Here is a 22,391-nt window from a genome sequence, read left to right on the forward strand (position 1 = left end):
GAAATTGTTCGGAAAGTGGGGGGAAGGGGGCGGGTCCTCAGGAAGCGCCTTTTGTTCGCTGGCCGCTCTGCCATTGGCTAGCCCGTTCTCAGAAGGCCCGTCCTGATTGGACTAGCCCGCCTCTCCTCCTCCTCCTGCCCCAACCCCACCGCCGTCTCTCCCTTTCTCTCTTGGCCGCCTCCTTGCTTGCCGCGAACAGCAGGGTAGTTAGCTACGATTGGTTGGTTTCGGGAGCCGGGGTATTTCATTCGCTCCGAGGCGGCCAGTCCCGCCTTCCTTTATCTCTTTCAAGAAAACAAACTTGACTCCTCCGAGAAATGACGTTAGGGACGGTTTAAATCCCCCTCGTTTAATTTAGCCCCCCCCCGTTCTTCGGCGGTTCTTAAAACTTGGTCAGAAGGTGGACCGAAGTTCTCCTTTTCTATTGGCCCGTGCCTGGCTCAGCTGTTGCTATGGCAATGCGGGCCCTTTGAGGCCTACCTACAAATCTTAAAAGGGTGGATCCACAGTACGAATTCATGTTGTACAGTAGTTTTAAAAGGCTTTCCCTGGTGACCCTCATGTTGTGCCTTCGTTAATCCCATATAATCCCGCTCTTCAACCTACCAATTTATCCACCTTTAAAATAAACCTCTGACTACCGTCTTTGGTTGACCTTTGACATTTATGAAAAATCCATTAGCAGACCAGTGTATTAGTCAATAGCTTTAGAAACATATACTGTACTGTACCCCATGAAAAGCAGAGATTTAGATTTAAACCAATTTAAACAGCCCTAAAATAGACTTTCCAAAAAAAGGACCCAACAACCTCCAAGGTTGCTTTTTAAAATTTATTTATTTATTTATTTATTTATTTATTTATTTATTTATTTATTTATTTATTTATTTTTAAATTCTATCCACTCCCACTAGTGTCACAGCACGACTCTTGGAGGTTTTGTTGTTATTTAGTCGTTAAATCGTGTCCGACTCTTCGTGATTCCATGGACGAGAGCCCGCCAGGCCCTCTTGACTTCCATTGCCTCCCGGAGCTTGGCGGGTTACGGGTTACAACTCATAAAATAGATAACAAAAATAAAAATAGATACGCCAAAACCGAATGACACTCCCTCGGAGTTTAGACGGAAGTAATAAATAAATAAATACTAGTCACTAAATTAGACTGGGCAGGTTCAGATTTTTCTTACACTTTTATACCCTGTAAGAAACAAAGCAAAAGGTAAAGACGACACAAAAGCATTGTGACACCTTAAAGACTAACTGCTATGTATATCTTAATATGAGCTTTTGATGGATCAAGTCCACTTTCTCAGACAAGAGTGAGACTACATACATGGCAAACATTTGTGAATGGCTCAACAATAAAGAAACAATTTTGTTTGGTTAGACACAATTCGCACATTTGAGTAAACGTGGCACACCTGATAGAGGGCAAATATGATTTACTATTTCCTTACTATAATGATCTGTACTTTATATGCATTCTCTATAGTCAATGTATTTTGTATCCTCATTTCATCTCAAAGTATTGAATCTCCTGGCCCTTACCGCTTGGTGCTAACAGAAACATTCCTACATTATCACACAGCTTTGTGAGAACCACCTCCCCCCATTCAAGACCAACTCACAGCGCTTCAGGCAAAGACTGTTAAGTCATTAACATATTTAAAGATAAGCTGCACAGTGGTTCACACATTCACAAACTTGGCAGCCACTAGCCCTGGGATGCAATTTGGATATTTTTCTCACCTCTACCACGGCCAATAGGATGATCTAACAGGCACCTATAAGGTTCAGGAGACCAATAAGGGGATACTGTGCTTATTGTATTTTGTGTAAGAATCTTATAAAATGCTGTACCACATGCATGATGGGGCCCCGATCTGTCTTTTAAGACGAGGTCTTAAATTGACTCACATATAGTCTGATTGATGCATTGTCTTTATCTGTTATTCCCTGCTGGAAAACTGAAACCAACTGAAACCTAAAATTGGGTGCTAACATACCTATTAATGCATTTTTGGATTTTTTTCACCTTTGCAGCTTTGTTTTGTAAAAAGCGACAATTGTTAGTGGGTAAAGGAACCCCAGGCTATAGATAACAGCAGAAACAATATACTGTAGTAGTTATGGTGTTACATAAATGTTTATATAAGAATCCTGACTTTACCTTTGAAGCTTGCTCCGTAAAAGTAGCACTAACTAGCTGGGAAGGAACCTGGGCTGTAAAAATTAACAGCAGATTACATAATTATCGTGGTATTTCACATCTGGTAATAGTTTAAGAACCCTTGACTAATATTTAATCCATAGAGATGGGTATCAGGCATATGTATATATTTTATCTCAGCTGTCTCCCTCTGGATCCTTGTTCTGTAATGTTTCTTCTCCAGAATGGCAACTTTTAAATCCTGATTCCAGGTAGATTGAAATGATTTGAAACAGGTTTCTGTATATTGCCATTACTGATGTTCAATTTACTGTACAGTATGTCCATTAGTTATTTTGCACAGAGATGGTCCTGTCTGTCCTATGTAGAGTGCAGAGGTGCATTTTTGGCAAAAGATTGCAAAAATTACCCTGCTAATTGGATAAATTATTGAAAATACAAACATACTTACTGTATTCCAAAAACAGAGGGTTTTCCCCTCCTGTGCTTTCATATACAGTGGGGTCTTGACTTGAGAACTTAATCCGTATTGGAAGGCGGTTCTCAAGTCAAAAAGTCTGTAAGTCAAGTCTCCATTGACCTACAGTGCATTGAAAACCGATTAATCCCGTAACAGGCCGTTTTTGTTCCATTTTGGTTTTTTTCTGGTCTGTAAGTCAAATCTCAGTCTGCAAGTCAAACCTAAATTTTGCGGCCAGAGAAGTCTGTAACTCAAAAAGTCTGTAAGTCAAGCCGTCTGTAAGTCAAGGGTCCACTGTACTAAAATCTATTGGAATTTTTCCAACTAGACGCACCAATATTTATATTTAGATGGAACCAAAACAAAATAATTGCCCTCCTTGAGCTAAAACCCCTCATGGGACCCATTATCAGTTCGCACAGGGGAAAGGGTGGATGGATTTACCCTGTTTCTCTGAAAATTAGACCTAACCTGAAAATAAGCCTTAGTATGATTTTCAGGATGCTCGTAATATAAGCTCTACCCCAAAAATAAGCCCCAGTTAAGTGAAACCCCACCCTCCATCATTGCGCAGCAACCAGAAGAAGATGACGTGACTGTATTTGAATAAATGTAGATTGATGTACATGAAAAAAATCCCCTGAAAATAAATCTTAATGTGTTTTTTGAAGCAAAAAATAATATAAGACCCTGTCTAATTTTCAGGGAAACACGGTAGTTCTAAAGAAAGACACATATATTTTAGGGCATTAATTTTTTCATGTGTACCCCCAATGTTTAATCATTTAACTAGATGAAAAGTTGTAGAAACTGTGAACACTTGCATATTTGGGAATTTACAGTTGATTCTAATAAAGGTGTGCCTACTGGATTTCATGTCATTGTTACAATTATTGCTATTTTCAAAAATTTTCTAATTGATCCCTAAAATTTATATTACTGCTTGGCAGAGGTTTGATGAATACATACTCTGTTAATGATCTTCATAGATCATGTCTTTTAAAAATCATTGGAGTCACACATCCCATTTTTTAAAGAGATGGATGGATACAGGGGCAGTAGTAAGTGTGAAAAGGATAAAACAGTCTCAATTTTCAAAGAGGCCGCTGTGTCAACCTGCTTCAGTACTTATGACAAAAATGAAAACTCCAGTGATAGAATAACAGATTTAGTTATTCTTAGTTTTTGTGGATTACAATCCAGCGATGAGCTGCATGGGTCAAGAGTGTGATGTGGCAGAAAATTAATGTCATTCTGGCCTGCATCAATAGACTTAAAGGCCAAAATCCTCTTCCATAGTTACAGTGGGATAATGCTAAAAGAAGAACATTTGAGAGGTAAATTGCTTCCTATTAAGAAATCACCACCTATTGCTCACCGAGTCACTAGTTTGTCATCCATCATTAGATTGTAATCCACAAATCCATAGTAAAATAATTCAGTTAGGGAAGGGCTCATGCGTCTCAACAGGCAATAGATGTCTACGATGATTTCTTAATTTGAGGCGATTAATCTCCAAATGTTATGGCATTGCCATTATACCAGAGTGGCTATAAAAGAGGATTTTGACATAGTGTCTAGTTCAAGGAAATCAGTAATTCCATTCTTTCATGTTACAATATTCTGCTTTGGTCACACCTCACCAGGAATATGGTTTCCAGGTCTGGGTGCTGCAGTTACATGTAGAATCTGGAATGTATGCAGAGCAGGGTGGGAAAAATGTTAAAGAACCTGAAAACCAAGTTCTGCAAGGAGCATTTGAGGGAGTTGGATATGTTTGCTCTTAAAAAGGGAAGACTGAAAGATGATATGGTAGCCATCTTCAAGTATTTTGAAGATATGCTTTGATTGTATTCCTGCATTGAGCAAGGGGTTGGACTTGATGGCCTTGTAGGCCCCTTCCAACTTCACTGTTCTATGATTCTAGGATTTTATTTTGAGAGATGTCATGTGGTTGGGGTTATGGGGTACTTGCCAAATCCCATGCTCCACCAGGACACCTAGTAAGGCAGGATACCCAGCTGTGGGAAGTGTGGGAATATCTACAATCAAGTCCTTCACACAGAATAAACAAAGGTGCTTAGAAGAGCCCACACACCAGGACCTGTAGAGGATGGGGCATATGTTACACACCAGCTCTGCTTGGGGCTAGAACATGACTTCCCCAAGGTTTTGCCACAGCCACTGAAGCACTGAGCCAAAATATCCCAGCCAGTAGTGCCACTGAACTGAATCCTTCGACCATGTTTTGAAAACCATTCTCCTGATGCAGGAATATGAATTCTTAGGTCTTCCAGATTTGGAGGTTTACAACTCCCAGAAGTCCTAACCAGCACTGCCAAGGGACCATGAGAGTTGTAGTCCAAAACATCTTGGAAGGCCACATCTTCTCTACCACTTCCTTCATGACTGCAAAATCAGACCAGGTCATTTCCTGATGAACAAGTATCCTAACATCATCTTATGGTGTGTGTGGAGATTTCAATTCATTCTTCTTTACGCCTACATATCAGGCAAAAACAAAAGAAAAATTGAAAAATAAAATAAGGAAGACAGAAACATTGTGGCACCTTAAAGACTAAGTGCTGTATTTAGTTTGAGCTTTTGTGGGCAAGTCAACTTCTTCAGACGTTTATTCCTGATTATCCATTGTAACTTTTATTTTAACTGTGGCTACGTGGGCAAGCTTTTTGGTGGGGAGACTTCCAGGTTGTCACGGAAACATCTTTGTGAGTCCCATCAGTCGGTCTTTACTGACAACACTCAGCTTGCAGCATTGACCTGGCCATAAATAATTCACGTTCTTGTCTCAGTCTGAGGATCTCTTCATTGAGGTTAAATGCTGAAAAGAAAAGGGCTGTGATTAAATTAGACACTGCACTTAGGGATGAAAAAGTGACACACCGTGTTATAAAAAGCATCTGATCTCAAATGCAGTGATTCATGTTGGCTTTTTGTTTAGTTTGGTTTGGTTTGGTTTTTATACAATTTTTTGAGGCACTTGTAGTGACTTTGGAGGAGTTGGCTCCTTGGATCATTATCCTACTTTTCCAGTTCATAAGTACCTGTGTTCTGCCAAAATCAAGCAATACCATTTCTAGGAACCTGTCTCACCTGCATTCTTACACAATATGAGCTGGGTCTTTTTCTTTTAGAAACAAACTATGAGCTGGGTAACAAATACATCTTATTTGAAATGGTTCACCATCTTTTAAAACCAACAACTACACACACAGACACAGACACACACACACACAGACACACACACACACACACAAAACCATCCAGTCCTACCCTCCATCTCATAATGATGCGAGACAGTTACACTTAATCCAAATCAAGCCTGAACAATCTCTGAAGGCAAAAATGATGAAACTGAGACTGTCCTACTTTGGGCACATCATGAGATGGCAAGATTCTCTGGAAAAGACAATAATGCTGGGAAAAGTTGAAGGCAGCAGAAAAAGTGGAAGACCAAATATGAAATGGATTAACTCCCTAAAGCAGCCATTCTCAATCTCCTTTTGGCCATGTCCATAAACCCAACATAAAAGAAATATAAATGAAATCGGAATTGTATAGGTCGCGTAATGAACTTATAAAGTGGTGTGTGAAGAATTGTGTCCATTCTGTGGCCCCCTTCAAATGTGCCATGCTCCCCCCCCCCAAGGGGGTTATATGGCTCCCATTGAGAATGGCTGCCCTAAAGGAAGTCATAGGCTTGAGTCTGTAAGAGCTGAGCAGCGCTGCTCAGAGCGGGATATTTTGCAGATCGCTCATTCATAGCTCATTGGAGGTGACTTGAAAGCACGTAGCAACAACAGTTACTTTTCGGCTGCCATTTTAATTTCCCACAGCGGCTGAATTCCATCAGCAAGTCCCACCTAGAGTAGGCTCAGTTGAATCAAGAGAGGAGTTGTCTCACAAAATTCCCACTGATTAATGAGACTGCTCTAGTTTTGATTAACTATCATGTTTCCCCGAAAATAAGACAAGGTCTTATAATAATTTTTGCTCCCAAAAATGCATCAGGGCTGATTTTCAGGGGATGTTTTTTTTTTTCATGTACAACAATCTACATTTATTCAAATACAGTCATGTCATTTTCTGGTTGCTGCACAAGGGTGGAGGCCGGGGTTTCACTCAACTGGGGCTTATTTTTGGGGTAGGGCTTATATTACGAGCATCCTGAAAAATCATATGAGGGCTTATTTTCAGGTTACGTCTTATTTTCGGGGAAACAGGGTACTAGTCTCCGATGTAACATTTGAGCATTGCATGAAATTAAATGCTAGACACCTTGCCATCTTTAAAAGAGGAAGATTTAAAGGAGCTGTCCTCGAATACTTCATGCTGATATTTGGCCTACGCTAAGTTTGGTGTTGAAATTAAAAGACGCCTGCTTCTTGGGAGGAAAGCGATGACAAACCTTGGCAGCATCTTAAAAAGCAGAGACATTACCTTGCCGACAAAGGTCCGCATAGTCAAAGCTATGGTTTTTCCAGTAGCGAAGTATGGAAGTGAGAGCTGGACCATAAAGAAGGCTGACTGCTGAAGAATTGATGCTTTTGAATTGCGGTGCTGGAGGAGATTCTTGAGAGTTCCCTGAACTGCAAGGAGAACAAACCTATCCGTTCTGAAGGAAATCAACCCTGAGTGCTCACTGGAAGGACAGATCCTGAAGCTGAGGCTCCAATACTTTGGCCATCTCATGAGAAGAGAAGACTCCCTGGAAAATTCTCTGATGTTGGGAAAATGTGAAGGCAAGAGGAGAAGGGGACGACAGAGGATGAGATGGTTGGACAGTGCCATCGAAGCTACCAAGATGAATCTGACCCAACTCCAGAAGGCAGTGGAAGACAGGAGGGCCTGCCGTGCTCTGGTCCATGGGGTTACAAAGAGTCGGACATGACTTAATGACTAAAGAACAAGAATGTTTGGTGTGTAGACCTCAAACTTTGCATAGTTGCTATTCTGATGAAAGAACTGAGGAACTGGCATTCCCTTCCCGGCTCTAATGTTTCCCAATATGTGCCATTGTTCTTCGGGAAACCCCACGTTTCTTGGGAATACACTAGTTTGGCTTACTGAATTGCAAGTTTTATAAATAGTTGCCTGCTTCTGTGTGTTAGATTTGAATGCCAGAAATGGATACGAGAGAAGGTTAAATAAGGGCAGGGGTGAAGATTTGCCAAGGCAAGGCTGGGAGCCAGGTGTCATAACAGGAGGCTAAGGCACAAGATGACACCAAAAAAGGCTGCTCTTGTCAAGCCCCAGGAAACCAATGTAACTCTTACTCTTGAAAGAAACCAAAGGCAGAAGAAGTGAGGAAGCGAAGAAGTGCTCCCACCTGTAGCTCTGATGGCTTACTGTGAAACAGGGCAACATTGTGAGGACTTTAGAGCAAGCAGTCTCAACTTTTTTAAAAATTTAAACCATGGCCATAAACAAATTACGAAAGAAATATAGGCCAAACCAGGATTGTATCAGTGGCATAATGCAACTTAGAAGGTGGTGTATGAAAAGTTGTTTCCTTTTTGTGTCTCCCTTTGAATGGGCCTGGGCGCTATATGGCCCCCATGGAAAATGGCTGCTCTAGAGCAGCACCCGGCCGCGTGGGATGCACAAATCCCTGAGCTCAGAAGTACAGAAGATGGAGGAAAAGGGAATGGGGAACAAAACATGAAGAGTATATGGAAAAAATTGATGAGGCAGAAGTGACACACTCGGGGGCCGTGAGTAGCTGTAGTTGTTTAGTCGTTAAGTCGTGTCCAGAGCACGCCAGGCCCTCCTGTCTTTCACTGCCTCCCGGAGTTGGGTCAAATTCATGTTGGTAGCTTCGGTGATCCTGTCGATCCATCTCATCCTCTGTCGTCCCCTTTTCCTCTTGCCTTCACACTTTCCCAATATCAGGGTCTTTTCCAGGGAGTCTTCTCATGAGATGGCCAAAGGACTGGAGCCTCAGCTTCAGGATCTGTCCTTCCAGTGAGAACTCAGGATTGATTTCCTTCAAAATGGATAGGTTTGTTCTCCTTGCAGTCCAGGGGAGTCTCAGGAGCCTCCTCCAGCACCACAATTCAAAAGCATCAATTCTTCGGCGGTCAGTTTTCTTTATGGTGAGTAGCTGTACCAAAAAGCAACACATCCTAGAATATGTGCCCTCCAGCCCATAGCTTTCAGCTGGAAATGAGGGAACAGTTGTCCTGCTATTTTTCAGTCCGCCTGCCTGCCTGCCTTTTCCTACCTAGGCATTCTGCCAGTTCTGCCGCAGCTGCTCTTTACAAGATTTGGTCTTCATGCCACTGGGGCTTTTGCCAGGAGCTGGCATCAAGGCTTGGCATCTGCTCAAGCTCACAGTCAAGCAGGATGGAGCCCTACTGATCCCCAAGACCTCCCTGCCAGCCCACCTCCTGTTTTATTCTTTGCTAGAGCTCCCCGGTCAACTGCCCTCAACAAGCACATGGGAACTTTTCTAAATATCTTGATCCTTCTTAGAGTTTTTAGGCCCTCTTATGAAAAAAAAACGCACTCAGGCAAACCCTCCACAGCGTTCTTATTATGCCAGCTGAGTTACTGTTCCTAGGATTCATAAGTGACCTGGGAAGACATGCCACTGTGACATCTGATATTGACGTAGATGGGGATGGACGAACTGGACTCCATGAGCCACATTCATCTCCTAAGCCTTTGTATGCCCTTTAAGAAGCAAGAGGGCAATTCTATTGGTTTCTTCCCTCCATTTGGCAACTTCCTCTTCTTCTTCTTGAAACCAGATGAGACTAAATCAGGCCAGTTCTCCTTAAAGTCTCTTAGAATGGCTCCCCATGGCTCCACAGGATCCCAAGGGCCTCCTTGTTGGTAAAAATCAAATCAAGTAAAATTAGGGAGCAAGGTCAGCCTTCCAATGCCAGGAAGGGCCATCTGGAAATTACCCATCTCTTGTAGAGATGTTTTCTCATACTAGCTCTCCTGTTGTAATCAAGGCCTGGCTGGAAACACCATTGCAGTGCCTGAGTGAATGATCATGGGATGAAGAGATTAATCTTCCTGCTCTGTATCATTCAGTAATCCTTGACTATGGGCCTGTCCAGACTGGCATATAGATCAGTGTAAGCCCTGTTGTATGGTTTGGTTTGAACCAAATGACAGCATCCACATGTGTTTCTACTTAGATCTATTTTGCCCCTTTAAGAGCTGTCCCGCTCCTTTCTGGCACAGCTCTAAGGCATGTATTCTTTTTTGTATGATTCAGTGTGATCCTGATTATCTCTTTGTGTAGCCAAAAGTGTTCTTACAGTTTTGAAAGGACAGTGTATAGTCAGCCCTTAGCTGTGGCTATGTTTGAACAACAGGGGAAAGCGAACCGGTTTGCCTGGTTTGGTAAAGAGAATAAAACAGGGGAAGAAATCCCTGTTAGTAAGTTAAAATGGAACTCCAAATTCATGGCAAGGTTTTCAGGGTGGTTGTTGTTTGGTAGTAGCAAACACTGGGCAGAGGAAGGTGGATCATCACTGTAACGGCAGTCCAGAACTATAAGTGGTTTTAACAATGTGGTTTGGAGCTTTCCCTACAGAATCAGAATCATAACATAAGACCAAGCCATTGATCTTCAGCTTTGTTTCATTTGCTGTTTCTTGTAAGCTTATATTTTGGTCCATTATGGCTGTTACCATTATTAAGTTATTATTAGTATTATTATTAAAAAGCAAAAGCAAAGTGTAGTCTCCCTTTCCCCCAGAAAGCTGGGTACTCAGTTTGCAGACCTCAGAAGGATGGAAGGCTGAGTCAACCTTGAGCAGGCTACATGAATCCATTGGGATTGAACTCAGGTTGTGCGCAGAGTCTTGACTGAAATATTGTAGTTTAACCTTTGCACCACAAGGCTTCGTCTTGTGTCCGGCGTTGCACGGGAGTGGGGAGAACTGCCTCTCACAACTTTTTGGTTATTTCGCCCTTTGTGATGCACTCAAGCACACCATATTCCCACCTCTGCCTCTTTTTTTTTCAGGGCACCAAGGTGCTCCATGGGGCAGAGCAACAGGAAATTGCCAGTGCCAGAACGCCTTGCATTGCTGGTGGCTGAGCCAGGCTGTGCAACTCTCTGTTGTCCTTCTCAGAGAATCATTACTGGCCAAAATCTTGTTGCTGATTGTAGTAAATCACTCTAGAGAAGGCCCATTGAATGACAATGAAGACATTGCCATTGTCTTCTCAGCTTCATTCCTCCTTCTCTGTCATGTCTAAATTTCAGATATGTGCAAAGTCTTTGCTTATATTCACCTCTCCTTATATTTGTTTGTTCTTCACTTAACCTATTGACAACATTCATGGAACATTTTATTTCCCAGGTCTGGGTGATGGGGTGAGTGCTTTGTCTACAGAATTCTGAAGGACTGGCTGAAATGATCACAATTTCAAAATAATACAAAGCCCTTTATTCCTCCCCCCCCCTAACAAATATTCTGTAGCCATAGAAAGCAAGCAAAACATGACATTTAATCACCTCATTTCTTGATGCCACTATCAAATTGCTGGAAACTTTGATTTCTCTCAGCCTTCCCCATGTGCTCGTTAACCCATTTATGATGAGAATGGCTCCCTCCTCTTACAAGCCAGGGTCAAGAAGGACTGGGAAAAAGGTTTCGGAAACTGAAAACATGAACTTTTCAAAAGTAATGTTTTTCATAGGAGCGTCTTGAAAATGTAGCCATGGCATTCCACCCAGAGAAGGAAAACAATGATCACAAGATAACAAGAGTGAATCCATTTAGGCCGTAGTGGGAAGCCAGGTGGTGTCGTGGGGAGAGTGATGGACTAGGACTGAACTCTGCCCCCCAAACAAATAGACTTTTTCCTGACAGCAGAAGTCACTTCAAATATTTCAAAGACTAAAACCTATTTATTACGGATTAGACAACAGACATTTTGCATTAGCTGATCACCTACATCACTAAGATGTTTTTCTGATCAAGAGACTGAATGCTTATTGCTAGGATTAATAATGCAACAGTAGTCTCCAGTATGCCATTTCACAACCATGTACGTTATGTATTTATGCCGGTATTCCACGTGTCTGAAGCGAACTGTCATCCACAAAATGAATGAAATGTTACTCTTAAAGTTGCCACAAGTTTGTGTTTGTTTTTGCTGTACTCCCAGCTTGGCCCACCTCATGGGATTGTCGTAAAGGTCATACATGTGTCCAGGTTGAGAATCTTTGTGTATGACTTGTGAAGGAACCTAAGATCGGAGAGTGTAGTTGTTCTCATGTCCTGTTGGATGAGTTTCCATGAACTTGATCCAGAAAAGCTCACATTAAAATATAGACGTTAGTCTTTAAGGTACTACAAAGTTTTTGTCTCCTGTTGCCTATATGTGTGTTTTGTCTGATAAGACAACTGAGTGGCTCACCCAGCAGTGAGATAAAGCGAATGGAGGAGGCCACCTGGAGCACACTGTAGAATAAACTGAATGTCAGCGCAACCAGTAAGGAGGTAAGCATTTTCTGTTGCCCTAGAGGGCAAAGCAACATGTGACAAGATTAAGTTGAAAAGGAAGGTAGATTTCAAGAGATTAGGATCCCTTGGTAATAAGATGCCTTCTAACAGAAGCTAGGCTCTTCAAAGGACTTCAACAAATTGCCATCTGAAGATGGTTGTTAAAAGTAGCAGTAGCAAGATGGTTATAATGGGTTTGAAGCTCATTTACAATAATAGATCAAGCTTTGCCCATGGGCCTCAGAAGAAAACCACCATCACCACATTCTGGTGCCCATCACTAACTTAAGCCACACCTTCTACTCCCACTAATATACTGTATAGCTAACACTATCCTATCTTCAAAGAAAAAGAAAAAAGAAGTACGGTATTCCCAGACAATCCAAAGCAAAAAAACTTGTGATAAACTTTGTTAGGTGAGAAAAGAAAAGAAAAAAAGCAAATCACAAATATTTGCTAGCTTTCAAACCCGCATGGGTCTTCAGCAGCCGGGCACCACAGAGCTAGGAGAACAGCAGAAGAAACATCAAAGAAAACACACACATGTGCAGGCTCATTTGAATGCAAATTTCAAAATGGCCAAGATTTTTGGAAGGTTGATGTTTCTTCTGCAGTACCCCCCGGCCTGATGAAATCCTGCACAAGATCAAAAACTATCCTATGTTATGATTTTGTAGTGGTTTAATAAAGACATTACCAACGTTTCCCTATCTTGTGAGGAAGGGTACATGCAGAATATCTTATTGAACCCTGTTGTCTTATATCTGCTAAATCCGTGCCCGGAAGCTAGAACTACTGCACTGTTCCTAAGAACAGAGTGACCAAGCTTGTTAACTGTATTCTGAAATGTTCAAGCATATTGGCAAAGAGTCATGAAGGCTAGAATGTGAAAGGACTATTACCCAGTGGAGCATTTAATGCTTCACGGGGAAGAAAAATCAGTGCAAAGTACATTCACAGAGTCAAAAGTCCTGAATAGCTCACCCTCTGTTAAAGTGCAAAGGAAAATGGCCCTTCTGTAACATACCTGTAAGTATTTTGAGGTATCCTTCTGCTGCTTCTAAGCAAGACATTTTAGTTTGTATGAGAGTACAGTGGTGCCCCGCAAGACGAATGTAATTCGTTCCGTGAGAATCGCTGTCTTGCGAAAAAATTGTATTGTGAGGTTCCCTATGGGAACCTTGCAAGACAAATGAAATTTATTCATCTTGCGAGGCATCGGTCTAGAATAAAAAGTCTTGCGAAGCATGGCCATGGAAGAAACCATCTTGTGAGGCACCACAGTGATCACAAAAAACAATCATCTTGCAGGTTTTTCGTCCCGCGAGGCAATCATCTTGCGAGGCACCACTGTACTTGTCTATCATGTGACTGGAGTATATTGTATGTAGTGGTAGCAGCCCAGCGGCATGACAGGAGCAGATAGATGACACCCCCCCCGTGGGCACTAACCACAATCCATCACGAACCACCATCCACAACTAACTATGAACCACAATCCATCATGAACCAGCATCCACAACTAACCATGAACCAGAATCCATCACAAACAACCATCCACAACTAACCATGAACCACCATCCATGACTAACCATGAACCACAGTCCATCACAAACCACCATCCATGACTAACCATGAACCACAATCCATCACAAACCACCATCCATGACTAACCATGAACCACAATCCATCACGGACCTCCATTTTTCAGGTTCATGCCCAACTCTATCCAGGATGGTTTCTGAACTTCTGTCTATTCCAGCTCTAAGCTCTGCAACCTACAGCCTCATGAAGGGCAGCCGTGCTATTCTGCTTCTTTTTCATCAGCAAACTAAAAACTATACCAAAAGTTTGGTGTACACTTCTAAGACTGACAGATTTATTTCAGTGTGAACTTCTGTCCACTGCAATTAACTTCTCCAGATACCTTGTCTCTCAAGATGTGGAAATCATGGAAGTTCACATTGAAATAAATTTATTAAGTCTTAAAGAGACCATTATACTTTTCTGTTGCAACCGGATGCAAAGTCCTTCAGGACTCAAAAACTCACTTTCTGTGATATTTTTAGTGGGTCTATCAAAGTATTGGCCAGTCTGATTTTGGGAATTTGCAATAAAGGTAACATTTGGCTAACATTTTTTTCTGGACTCTAGTTTTCCTCTTTACCTTGGCATCACACTGAGTTTCCATCTCTTCTTCTTTCAGTTACATATCACATTGCTTGGCTGGCAGAGATTACATGAAATGTCAGGCTGCAATTCTCTATGAAGAGCTCATGGAGAATGGCATGGCAGTAATACTGGAAGCAAGACACACCTAGCATCTATGACAGCATGGGACCATTGGCTGAGGTAGCATCACACAGGATGTTCACTCAGGATGTTGATTCAGGATGTGCCTAAAGGAACAATTCACAACCTTATTTCCCATTAGTGAGATTCTCAGCCTGTTGATGAGCAACATTCATGCAAAGAAAACATGAACACCACCCTCAAGAGCAGCAGGAAGCAACCGCTGTGGGATCAGAGACGGTTTTCCAAGTTGGCCCCTCATTCCAGGTGCTCAAAGACGTTGCTTAGACATGCTAAAATTATATATTCTTTGCGTAACTAAAAGGAAACTAAATGAAATAGATGGAAAAAGAAGTCAATCACCTTAGAAAACCCATTATCTTATGTTTTATACTTCATTGCATTTTGTGTTCTAGTGCAGAGGAGGGTGTGGGGAGCGCATTGAATTGGGTACCTCGCTGCAGAGCCAGAGTTTGGGAGGTTGATCCCCACTGTACCTCCTAGGGAAGAGCCAGCCTATGTGGCCTTGGGCACGCTCTACAGTTCTAGAGTGCTCTCAGAAGGAGGGAATGGTAAATCATTTTTGAGTAATGTATGCCTACAGAACTTTAGGAAAGGTCCCTATAATTTGAAGTCAACTTGACAGCACATAGCGTAGGGGTGGGTGAAGTGGCCCACCCATAGCTAGGATTCCACCACAACCCCAAAACATTTTCAGTTTGCTTCCCGTTTGAGCAAAATGTGCTCTCTAGCAACATTACCATGTTGGGGGCGGGCGGGCTCAGAGCCTCTTCTCTAAACCCCATTTTATTTATTTTACAAAAATTGGCCAGTAGAGGACCCGAATGAGTTTTTCAGTTTCTAAAAAAAAAGAAAAGAACAAGATTAAAAGAAAAATATCTTGGAAGTGGCAAGGAAGGGCAGTTGGCTCATTCCTCCAAGGTCTAGGGATGGGGGAGGGTTCCTTGTGGCTCTGGAAGTTGTCCACCCTGATCCACAGAAGGTCTTTGTCAGGGAAGGCCTGGCTACTTATAAGTTGAGGACGGCTAGTAGATTCCATTCTCACAGTGCTTTTGTCCTCAAGTGTAATAATCTTATTTCCCATCTCTCTCGAGTTACACACTTTACAATACTATCAGTATCAAAAACAATACCTATCTTAGGCCATCTATAAAAGGACAACAACAACAAAAGGGTGGGGGAAGAAAAATCTGCAAGTTTTCAGGATTCTTAGATGTGTCTTATCTCTGCATACTGCCTGTAGCTTTTTCTCTGCTACCTCCTATCAGCTGGATGAATGTCCCCTTCCTTAAACACTGGTAGACATCACATCTGGAAGAGGATTCCTAGATACCAAGAATATCAAATTTCCTGATCAACTCTCTGGTGATGAGACATCAAACAATCATCTTGGGCAATGAGCTAGCAGACAGCTTTACAAAACACGCTGGATCAGCAGTGCAAGCACCAGACTCATCATCACACTCTGGTGATGTCATACCCTGAGACGCCCGAGCAAACCTACCCTTCCATGACCTACTCCCTTAAAAACTGAGAAAAAATATACTAGCCTAGATCAGGTTCTTCAGCTTGAAACATTTTTAACACCTGTTGCTCTGGTGTATAATACAAATCAGGAAGGCTAGCTGTGTCCAGGTTCTGATGGGTATTGCCTTCCAAAAGGTGGACATTCCCAGCTCTCAAGACACTATCTTCTATATCTAGATGCCATTGATGGAAAATTCTGCTTCCATCAATTTATTTATTTATATGCTGTCCTAAATATGCTACGCCCAGCTTTAAAATGGGCAATTCAGCATATGCACAGATCCTTCCCTCAATCAGTGGGTGCACTTCAAGCACTGATATATACATGGAAATTGTTTTAACTGTTCGCCTGCACAACAACTACAATATAAATGTGGTTTCGAATACAAGGGTCATGCAGAGTCAAGTACAGAATCATTGACAAACCTGCTTTACTTCTTGCATAATAGGCTGAAGTTAAGCTAACACTTGCAACATATCAGTTCCTTTGCTCCAGGGAAGAACTACTGTATAGCTTTGGCTAGTTTATAAGGGAACAATGAAAAAGCATAAGGGGGAATCTTTTTGACCATAGCATACAATGAACAGATTCATTCATCTAAAGTTCTACTCTGTCGGGCTATTACATTCATGGAACAGGAAGGGACATTTTGGTCTCCTGCAATGTTCTCAAATTAATTTGAGAGTAACTTTTTTAAAAAAAAGTAATGGCACTCCAAAAGGAAATTCCAAGTCAATACAAAATTGCTGCATTAGAACTTATCAGCAGGTTGGATTCTATTTATTTAGGCTTGGATCAGGACAATGGTTTATTCTTCCTCCTAAAGCAGTTAAGACAGGAACGCTAGAATAATTGTGTTCCTCCGTTCCTTATCTTGTATGCATACAAGTTTTACAGATTCAGGGTTGTTGTGCCCCCACCTTTTCCACACGGACATGAAATCAGCACACAGTTCCCCCTCTCCCATATTGTCTTCCAAACAATCCAACAAAGTAGGTCAAGCTGAAACCTACAGTGGGCCAAAGGCATCTTCCCAAACTTCATGGCTGTATGGAATCTGGGGAAGTGGGCTACATGTCACAAAAATGCATACGGAAAAATAAAAAGGCATTCACCTGTCATGAGACTCTTTCTTTTTGATACTACCCTCCCCCAAAATGACAGTGGGGATCCAAAACTGGGGTCTCTAGTCCTATGCTGTTATACAATCGCATGAGCCACATAGTGCTTACCCTGCTGGAGTGCGCTGTGAATGCTGAACAGGCAGGATCTGAGAAGCAATCATTTAATTCACACGATAAACAGTGACTTAGAATCATTGGTCATCAAATTCTTGCTTCAGCGGGCAACTAGACTTGTGGACCCCTGGTTTTCCCTTCCAGCTCCTTAGTTTTGTGATCCTGAGTTTCGTGAAAAACACTGCTTCGCCAATTTCTCATTTGTATTGAAAAATAAGTCAATAGTACATTTGTTCAACAGAGTGGGCAAATATACCCCTGTAAATTTCTTCCATCAAGCCAATATCCTCAATATACTGTATTTCATACTTTTCAAGACAAAGCCATTTGTAGTTGTCTACCCAGTTCTGCTGTGATCCAATGAATTGTTCAGCTTAATCCTTCCCAGGAAACCTTTAGCGCCCCAAACAGAACTTTTTGAAAATAATTGCATATGAATAAAAAAGGGGTGGAGAAACTCCACCCAGGCCACGATTGATCACAGACCATCCCATTGTAGACACACAAAAAAGGGACATCTTAAATCGCCATCAGCAAGCACTGACAGCCAGGCATGAAACTAGCTGTGAAATATATTGGCAATTAATATTCTCACACTTTGGTGCAGAGAAAAGAAGCTGAGAACATTGTGCATGGTACACATTGTCATTTAAAGGAACTGGCGAAGACAAGATCTCCAGTGACTGAAGACTGCAGAACAGCTCCTTAAAGTATTTATTGTGGATATTCTGAGCTTCCAGACAGTGGACCAATTGTTCCATTTTGCATTTCTTTTAAATCTGAACAGGTCTGGACTTCTAATTTAATTCACCTCCCCAGTGCACTTTGGTGGGGTATTTGTTTGTAAAAGAAGCCAAAGGTGAGTTTCCTAAATTAAAATCTCTGTAGCTGGGCAAAAGTAGTACCTTATTATGGTACTACTCATAGGCAAAGACTGGCGAAATGTCAGGAAGAACAACCTTCAGAACACGGCCAAAGAGCCCGAAAAACCCACAACAACCAACTTTCCAGATGTTTTTTTTGATGTCAAGTCCCATTAATCTCAATCAACATGGACTAGGATAGCAGATGACAGATCACAGAATTCAACATGTGGAGGACATGTTTCCCATCCTGCAATGGGGATCAATAAATCCCTTGCTTTAAAAACATGTTAACATTCCCTATATTAGACACATCTGTCAAACCTCCCAATTCTCTCTCTCTCTGAATGAATGGACAATCTCTAATGGAAACAAAAGGTTTTGATTTGTACAAACAGCAACCACTGCAAAAGTTTTGAAAAGAGGTTAGATTTCAATCTTGATCTGCTTTCTTGATTAACTCCTGCCCTTCCCTTTGAAACCACAAAATTTTCAGCACAATCCTTTTTTTGTAAGGCTGATCCATGCCATGGTCTGGCCCCCAATTCCTTCTTTGCTTGTTGCCAAGGCGGATCACAGCGAAGTGTCGCCAAGAGTGACAAACCAGGGAGGAACCAAGGTTGCACTCCTCATAGATCTGACAACTCTTGAGCGTTGGCGTCTGGATTTTTTAAAATAATTGTTTCCCCGAACAGAAGGACGAGTCAGATTGGCTAATGAACCTAAGGCGCTTCTTTTGCTTCTGACTCAAGCCAGAAACGATGCGTAAGAGGAGGAGCAAAACTTGACAGCAAGGATGCAGAAAGGGTGCCTTTTCTCTGTTGAAACAACTCCAACAGGAAGAATGGGGGATGACAAGGAGATCGATTTCAATGGATCTACTGTATGTATGGCTAAGACTGGAACCAACCAAAAGTATTTTATTTACATTCATTTCCCAAAACAGAAGCAAAACCCAACTAGATATGTAAAAAGGAGCACCTTCAGAAGAGTTCTGAGAAGCATAAATTTTTCTAGGCAGGGCCAGTCACTACCTGTATCCTAACCTTCGTTACAAGGTTTTTAGAAGGGTAAATAGGGCCAGGGATCAATTGTATACCTAATCTGGAGCTTCTCTTTGGTGGTTGTGGGGGACAGGACAAAAGGTGGTTGTTTATATCATACATCACATCCTGCTTGTATGTCACCTTCAGAGGTCATCTGCAAGATAGTAAGCTGTAAATTAAGACATGCTCAAATTAAACGTATGCAAAACATTCTGTTCCTAACCAACTCAAATCCTATGACAATAAGGGGTGACTACTGCACATTTAATTGAACACACTGGGATTCTTTTTATTTTGCAGATTGTATGTTGCTTCAGCGATTGGGGTGGGGCTGGGAGTCATGCCCCATCAGGGACATCAAATAGCCTCCCTCCTTTGGCTGGTCTGTCCACTTTCAGGCAGAGCACTGTAATTTGTGATGAGCTTGTATAAGATCCGCCCTTCTGACATACACAGCCAGAATATAGAGTTTTACACACTCATCAACATGCATTGTTGAAGTTCTAAAAAGCCTTTGCCACCACATTAATATATAGAAATGCACTATAGTATAGCAGTTAAAATATTGGACTGGGCAGGTTGGTGAATCCCCACAGAGTCTAGAAACTCACTATGGGCTGGGATGATGGTAACTAAGCCTGGCCTACCTTACTGAGACTGTAAATGGCACAGCCATGCATCTTACCCTGAGCTTGTGGAAGACGGGATATAAATGTAACGACTAAATTGAGATCAACTAATGGATTAATGGTGGATGGATGAAATAATCCTGGCAGGGGATTTGGTTTTCTATGCAGATCCAGGCCGTGAGGGTGCATTTAGCTCAGCACTGGCAGTTGCACACTAAGTTCAAGGCAGATTCTCAGAATAGTATTTTACAGCTGATGTTCTCTCTAGTATCATGGGAGTTTCCCCCCTTTTAGTCAAAGTGGAAAACAAACTAAGCAGTCACTTCAGAAGACTGTTCTCTGTGTGCATCTTCTCTGTTTCACCCCTCTTCTCAATATATGCAGCAGTAGATTGCATCACACCATAGGTTTAAAAAAATAAAAACAAATACGCCCCAGCTACTATGTGTTTTGTGCTTGAACACATCACTGCAAGATCCAGTGTACTGATTCGTGCACGGAAACTTTGGAAATCATGTTTCAAGTCCCCAATGAGCCATGAAACATTCTGAGTTCAGGGCAGTCACTCTTTCTCAGGCTGATCCACCTCGCAGGGCTATTGTGCAGGTAAAGTGGTGAGGACAATCACATTATATTACCTACGTATAGCTTTTACAGATTTGTTTGAACTGTGGTGTTGCAGGAGAGCTTTTTTCAGCTCTCCTGCTTTTCAGCTCTTCTGCTTTTCAGCACACCCTGGACTGCCAGAAAGACAAGCAAGCAGGATCCTACATAAAATCAACCCTGAACTACCTCCGGAGGAAAAGAAATGATGAAACTGTGTGTGTCCTCCTTTGCATGCATCATAAGAAGGCAAGATTCCGTAGAAAAGACAATAATGTTGGGAAAGCTGAGAGCAGCAGGTCTAATGTATGGCCCTACACACGTGGGCGGCCATACATTAGACCTGGTCTTTTCCACCAATGGGAGCGAGAGTGGTCCGATGGTGACTGACCTCGAGTCGGTACCCTTGTCATGATCGGATCACCACCTAATAAGATGTACCACCAAGATGGCTCTCCCCCTCGCAGGGAGACGGGACCTATTGTTATGGTCCGCCCTCGAAGGCTACTGGATCCAATTGGATTCCAGGATGCCATGAGAGGGATTACGGCTGACCTGGCTGGCGCTCCTGTCGAGGCTCTGGTCGATGCTTGGTTCACTGCCGCGACTAGTGCCTTAGACACGATCACACCTAAACGCCCTCTCCGCCGCAGAGATCACCCGGCGCCCTGGTTCACCCAGGATCTCCGGACGTCGAAGCGGGTCAGGAGACGGCTAGAGCGCAAATGGAGAAAGGACCCGACGGTTTTTAATCGTATAGCTGTCAAGGTCGCTACTAACCTTTACCAGGCCAAGATAAAGGCTGCCAATCGAACATACCTCGCTAACCGGATAAGCGAGGCGTCCAATCAGCAGGCGGAATTATTCCGTATAGTACGTGACCTATCCGGAGTTGGCCTGGGAGATAGGCCTCCCCCTAGTTTTACACCAGGCCAATTTGCAGCATTTTTTAAATCTAAAGTGGAGGCCATCCGCCAGGACCTCTCCCCTTTTTTGAACACAGTGAGTCGAGCTGAGATGTCCAGCGCTCTGTCTTGTCCGGTGACTTTTGACTCTTTTCAGCCCGTTTCGCCCGACACTGTGGCCAGGACGCTTGACCGCTGTCGTGCCACCACCTCCTCTTTGGACCCTTGCCCGGCCTGGCTAATCAAGGCAGCCAGGTCCTCAACAATGGAATGGGCCACTGTAATAATTAATGGGTCTTTCCTTGAGGGCAGATTTCCCTTTGCCCTCAAGGACACACTCATTAGGCCCATAAGAAAGAAACCGAGCTTGGCGGCGGACGAAATTGGCAATTATAGGCCCGTCGCCAATGTTTCTTTCTTAAGCAAGGTAGTTGAGAGGGTGGTGGCCGATCAGCTTCAGGCGTTCCTGGATGAAACATGCCCTGGATCCATTCCAGTCGGGATTCAGGCCGCGCCATGGAACAGAAACGGCATTGGTCGCCCTGTGCGATGACCTATTGAGGGAGGCCGATAGGGGCAAAACGTCTCTGCTGGTCCTCCTCGACATCTCAGCGGCCTTCGATACCATTGACCACGGTATCCTCCTGGGGAGGCTCACCGAGTTGGGAATAGGCGGCCGGGCATTTGCCTGGCTCCGTTCCTTCTTGGAGGACCGTCCCCAGAGAGTACAGCTTGGGGAGAATGTCTCGGCCCCGTGGAGCCTCAATTGTGGGGTCCCATAGGGGTCGATCATCTCCCCAATGCTGTTTAACATCTTCTATTAGCGGACTGATGGGGTTCGCAGCTTGGGTATCAATCTGGACCCGGCGCTCACTATGGAAAACCAAGTGGCGTCTGTGGTCCGTACCGCATTTTTCCACCTTAGGCGGATAGCCCAGCTGCGACCCTACCTTGACGTGGGGGCCCTCACTACTTTGGTACATGCGCTCGTAATCTCAAGATTAGACCACTGTAATGCGCTCTACGTGGGGCTACCTTTGAGGCTGCTGCGGAAACTTCAGGTGGTGCAGAATGCTGCGGCCAGACTACTCAGTGGAGTGAGAAGATACCAACATATCTCCCCCACTCTGGCCGCAT

General features: G+C 42.9%; 1 long non-coding RNA gene across 1 annotated transcript; it reads right to left on the minus strand.

Annotated features, from left to right (window-relative positions):
• Positions 1 to 1,045: 1,045 nt before the first annotated feature.
• LOC144588096 (uncharacterized) lies at positions 1,046 to 20,942 on the minus strand. Its single transcript, XR_013543440.1, has 2 exons — positions 19,171 to 20,942; positions 1,046 to 5,474 (listed from the first exon to the last, which is right to left on the minus strand). It is a non-coding gene; the product is annotated as an uncharacterized LOC144588096 (long non-coding RNA).
• Between the last annotated feature and the right edge of the window lie 1,449 nt (positions 20,943 to 22,391).

This window comes from Pogona vitticeps, chromosome 3 (genome assembly GCF_051106095.1).
Source record: "Pogona vitticeps strain Pit_001003342236 chromosome 3, PviZW2.1, whole genome shotgun sequence".
NCBI lineage: Eukaryota > Metazoa > Chordata > Lepidosauria > Squamata > Agamidae > Pogona > Pogona vitticeps.